The sequence below is a fragment of the Syngnathoides biaculeatus genome, chromosome 3 (assembly GCF_019802595.1).
Source record: "Syngnathoides biaculeatus isolate LvHL_M chromosome 3, ASM1980259v1, whole genome shotgun sequence".
In the NCBI taxonomy this organism is placed as follows: Eukaryota; Metazoa; Chordata; class Actinopteri; order Syngnathiformes; family Syngnathidae; genus Syngnathoides; species Syngnathoides biaculeatus.
Genome location: NC_084642.1, coordinates 4,493,790 through 4,499,517, shown reverse-complemented (window position 1 = coordinate 4,499,517; position 5,728 = coordinate 4,493,790).

Sequence of the window (5,728 nt, the reverse complement as noted above, 5' to 3'; positions counted from 1 at the left end):
GTACTGAGAAAGACAAAGAAAAAGTCACGCCAGTGTGAAACGCAATCTTTCGTCGTCGTTTCTCGAAAGTCACGATCGTAGCCTGCCGGATTTAAAAAAAAAAAAAAAAAAAAAAAAGTTACGTGATGCACTGTTTCAACGCTGTGTCGAACTGAAGGAAAATGGAGGAGGGAAAATATGTATTTATTATTATTTATGTATTTCTAGTTAAAGCAAAATATTTTTGACCTAAATGTTTGAAAAGGAGAGTCACCGATGGTGTAGTGCTACACACGGCCGCCTTCGGTGCGGGCAGCGAGGGATGGATTCCCGCCCAGTGATGGTGTCGGTATCTGCCCCTGAGGGACTGACTGGCTGGCGACCAGTCCAGGGTGTAGTCCGCCTTGTGAGGATAAGCAGCTTGGAGAACGACAGATGGGAATTGCCCATAGGTGCAGGGATGGGAATTTTGGCCTTGGTAAAGCGTTGGCCTCACAGTTCCGAGGACCCGGGTTGGATCCCGGCCCCGCCTGTCTGGGTTTCCTCCGGGTGGGCACTCCGGTTTCCTCCCACATGCCAAAAACACGCAACATTCATTGGACACTCTGAATTGCCCGTAGGTGTGATTGTGAGTGCGGCTGTTTGTCTCCACGTGCCCTGTGATTGGCTGGCAATCAGTTCAGGGTCTACCCCGCCGACTGCCCGTTGACAGCTGGGATAGGCTCCAGCGCTCCCCGCGACTTTCGTGAGGATAAGCGGCAGGGAAGATGGATGGATGTTTGAAAAACACTTCCAAACATTCACATCTAAAATGATCCAAGAGCTGTTTCAATCAATTCTGACTTTAAAAAGATAATAATGATTATTTTCCACCCAAAGCAATTTAAAATGTAGTTTATCGCTTTGGACTCAGTTTCCAATGAGTAGGAGGACTGCAATTGCACTTTCAATTGGCTCATCAGTACGGCACTATCACCAGTTGTTCTAGGCGGAGGATAAAGAATGCACGACTGCAGCTATATTACGACCCAGTTTCCAACGAGTAGGAGGACTGCAATTGCTCTTTGAAATCGGCTCATCGGTGCGGCACTAATACACGTTCTATGTGGAGGATAAAGAACACAGGACTGCAGCTATATTACATGTGTGAAATACTTTCCTCGAAGCGTCAAAAGTGTGCGGTTCACTTTGAAATCCTCTCTTGTATGTTCACTTTGAAAGTAAACTCGGAGTGGAAATTTAAAAGCTCGAAGAAATAGGTTTCTGTCGCCGCCAACATACGGAGCGCGGATCGTACGTCTGGCGTTCGTTAAGTCAACCAACCGAAATGAAAACAAAAAAAAATCCAGAAAAACTCCACCGTTATAATACAGAACCACTATATTCCCATTTCCTGACCCGAAGCTCGACGTGAAGGATTCTGACTAAGCGCTCCAAGACGCGCATAGACGCAGACACCAGCGGCAGAGACAGTGGCGACGAGCACAGAGCCAGGATGAGTCACGACTGCCTACACAGGAAGCTGTCTGAGAGGAGGGCGTGAAGAGGTGCGCGCGAGTGTGATGGAGTGGAGTCTGGCTACTTTGCATAAACACCCGGGGACGAAAATACCCAAAACCGGAAAAGTCGGAGTGTACCTTGATGTGATGGTGGACCACTCGATGGACCACCGAAGAGCACCGCGTGCATTTCTGGAGAGCGCAAGAGGGACAGTTGGCCTGATGGACGGTGATCGGTCTTTTGGGGGCTTTGGTGGCACCGCGCTCCTCGTCGACGCTCCCGCCCCGGGGGGTCGAGGGACTCTGCGACGGGACGCCGACCGCCGAGTCCCCCGGGGCGGACGGGGCGTCGCGGCCCAAATCGGAGTCCGGGCGGACGGACCAGTCGTCCGGGGAGGTCCTGGGATCATTGTGCAGGCGGCTGTACTTAGTGCGCTTCAGCATGCCTGGACCGGACAGGGGAAAGGTCCCTTCAGATGGACTGAGCGAGCCGGACCTGGTGAGAGTTCTGCTGTGAGACGACACCCTCGCAAAATCAGTTGCCGGGACACTAGAAAAGCGGTCACATTATTTGCCGAATCAATTCATTTGCCATCAACTTGAACACGCAAAAGTCCAATTAGAAATTGCACTCACCAGCACGTGACATGTACTTTTAAAGTCCGGTCTGCGCCAGTCGAATTCAGCCGGCCTTCCCTCGGAGACCGGACCCCCTCCCGGTTCTCGGCGCAGCCTGCGTGAATGAACTCCGAGCTGTCGTTTTGTGAATGAGAGGCGCCTCTCTCGCTCTCCGCATGCGATGTGTGAATGGGGCAGAGGAGAGTTGGATGGGCAGACCCCCCCCACGGTCCCCCTCCAGGTCCTCCTCCTCCTCCTCCTCGGCCCCTCCCTCACCTAAAACTGCCGTCCAATCGCAGGAGGGCTGGTGACTCATGCTGTACACACACTAAGTTGAAGATGCGGAGTATTTTTATTGTATTAGCTCGATTACGGACTTTAAATGGCGCAAAATGAATAGAACGGAGGAAAAAAAAAAAAAAAAAAAAACCACTCCAGGGTCGTAAACCGGCCAATTTGGATTTTCAAACTGACCCGTGTTAGAGCAATAAAGTGAAGTTTTGCGTACTGAATCTGGGTCAACTTTTGACCACAAGTCTGTATGACTCGGGTCAAAGGTTTCGGGGAACCTTCCGCGAGCTTTTGGCGGTACTCTGCTGGAATCCCGGCGCATTCCTCATGCCAGAACTGCTGGAACCGAGTCAGGTTTGTCGGTTGCCTTGCTCGGGCACACCTTTTGAGAACCGCCCAGAAATTTTTCATGGGATTCGGATCAGGGATTTGCGATGGCCACTTCAAGACATAGACTTTATCAAGCCACTCTTGAACCATTTTGGCAGTACCCTTAGGGTCAGTGTCCATTTGGAAGATCCGTTTGTGCCGAGATTTTAGCTGACCACAGCATGATGCTTCCACCTCCATGCTTCACAGTTGGGATGGTGTTCTTAAGTCTACAAGCATCCCCCTTTTCCCTCCAGATGTAAAGTTGTCCATCAGACCAAAGGACATGTCTCCAGAGGTTAAGTTTTTATGTCTTTGAGTCTATTTCGAATAATCTGTCTTTCTTTAATGTTACTTTAGGAGTAACGGCTTCATTCTTGGCGAGTGGCCTTTCAGCCCGTGTCAGTGCCGGGACTCATTTCACTGTGGATAATGACACTTTCTTACCAGCTCCATCCACCATTTTCACATGGTATTTACCTTTTGTTCTGGGATTGATTCCCTTTGATAATTGTTTGCACAGATGAACGTGGCACCTTCAAGCATCTGGATATTGCACCCAAGGATGAGCCAGACTTGTTGAGCTACACGATTCTTTCTCTGATTTCCTGTCCGATTTCTTTTGATTTTCCCATGATATCGAACAAGGAAGCATAGTGCCGTGTGACCTTAAATATATCTCCAGGTGTGCAATCAGTTAACTCACATGTTGTCAGTTAACCTACCAGGAGCTTCTAAATCCATGACCTCATCATCTGAGGCTTCGCTTCATTCTTTCAAAACTTTTTACATTGAAGGAAATAATGTAAGATTTTCAAAATAATTCTCCCTACTTACTGTGACATTTAACAAAAATAAATAATTTTGGTGATTATGACTGACCTGAAAGCGGAGAGGTTAGTTCTGAACAGCTTCAGAGAGGAAGATAAAAAAATGAAATGTTTTTGCACAATGTATGTAAACGTCTGGCTTCATATGTACGGTTGACCAAAATGACCGTATTATTATTAAGTCTGTAAACTACCGACATGACTGTGTCAAAAAAAACATTATTGATTCACAGTAAATCAAGTGTTATGTTTTGATTTTTCCCTGAACTATTTCAGTCTGTCCTGTGTGCATTGTTTTATACGCTTTTTCATTTGTCAGTTTGAACCAAGACATTAAATAATTCAGACCAATTTTTTTCCCCTTAAACAGCCATTAATATATTTGGTTCATCTTCATGTCTATGAAGAGTACCAAAGATGCATTATTTGCCTTGAGGATGCTCGTGGAAAAGTTAGAGAGATGGCCAGAAGGAGTTTCATTGTGGATCGAGAGAAAGCCTACGACAGAGTACCAAGAGAAGAACTGTGCTACTGCATGCGCAAGTCCAGTGTGGTGGAGAAATATGATAGAATAGTACAGGACATGTATGAGGGCAGCAGAACAGCGATAAGATCTGCCGTTGGTGTGACAGAAGAATTTAAGGTGGAGGTGGGACTGCATCAGGGATCCGCCTTGTGCCCCTTCCTGTTTGCGGTAGAAATGGATAGGCTGACAGATGAGGTTAGACTGGAATCCCCTTGGACCATGATGTTCGCAGATGATATTGTGATATGCAGTGAAAGCAGGGAGCATGCAGAGGAACAATTAGAAAGATGGAGGCATGCACTGGAAAGGAGGAGAGGAATGAAGATTAGCCGAAGTAAAACTGAATATATGCGCGTGAATGAGAAAAGTGGAGGGGGAAGAGTGAGGCTCCAGGGAGAAGAGATAGCGAGGGTGGACGACTTCAAATATTTAGGGTCAACAATCCAGAGCAATGGAGAGTGTGGTCAGGAAGTGAAGAAACGGGTCCAAGCGGGTTGGAACAGCTGGCGGAAGGTGTCTGGTGTTCTATGTGACAGAAGAGTCTCCGCTAGGATGAAGAAGGGCAAAGTTGATAAAACAGTGGTGAGGCCGGCCATGACGTACGGATTAGAGACGGCGGCACTGGCGACCCCTAATCGGGACAAGCCGAATGAAAAAGAAGATATTTGGTTCATGTTTATACAACTGAGACAGCGTGAGGTTGATCCACTATATGCATACAACAACTTGTACAGGACAGAATTAAATGTACTATTTTAGGTACACCGTTGCTCCAACTGAGTCATAAAACGTGCAAAAAAAAATGTAATTAATTGAGTCAGTCATTAGAGCATTGAACGGAGTTAAACTGACAACAAATCTAATGGAAAGTTTACATTTTGAATGCAAAGACGACTCACATTGCATGTTATCTTAACTGCGAGATGAACACAATTGAGACAATCGTTTTCCTTTGTGTAAAAGTGAAGAAAACTTGGATGTGTAAAGTCATTCACTGAGCATAAATAAATAACATCCACAAGCATTAATTAAACAACATTTTAATTATGTTAATCATCAGTCCATAGAGCTTTAGGGGATTATGAGAAAAAGCCTCGCACATGTTGCTAGTGATGTCGTCCAGAAAGGCAGTCATAAATATTCATAGAAAGACATAGAACACTGAAAAAGTACTTCATTGAACCGTTTTTCTAACTTTTTGTAAATTGTTGGGTTTTTTTTTTTTTTTTTGCTCATTTTATATCACACCTCTTTACTACTGAATGTACATAGTGCAAAAAATACACCCTTGTTGGAAAAAATAAAATAAACACTGATGGTACACGGACAGGGTACCTTTGACTAAAACTACAAATACTTTCAGGATCCAAATGTGACACTTGTCGGGATAAGTTCACGACTGACTTAGTGAGATTTGACCTATAACGGGGCTTTATGGAGTGGTTGGGCTTTGCAGAACCGGCATTTATTAATTGACCCGTAATTAAAAGGCATTTTGTAATTAGTTGTGAGAATAACGGAGGCCGTGTCGACTCGTATTTGCAACTTTGACTCGTTGTACTACTTTATGCAGGAACGCAATACTTGGGTCTTGGGATTGGTTCATTTTGAGAATA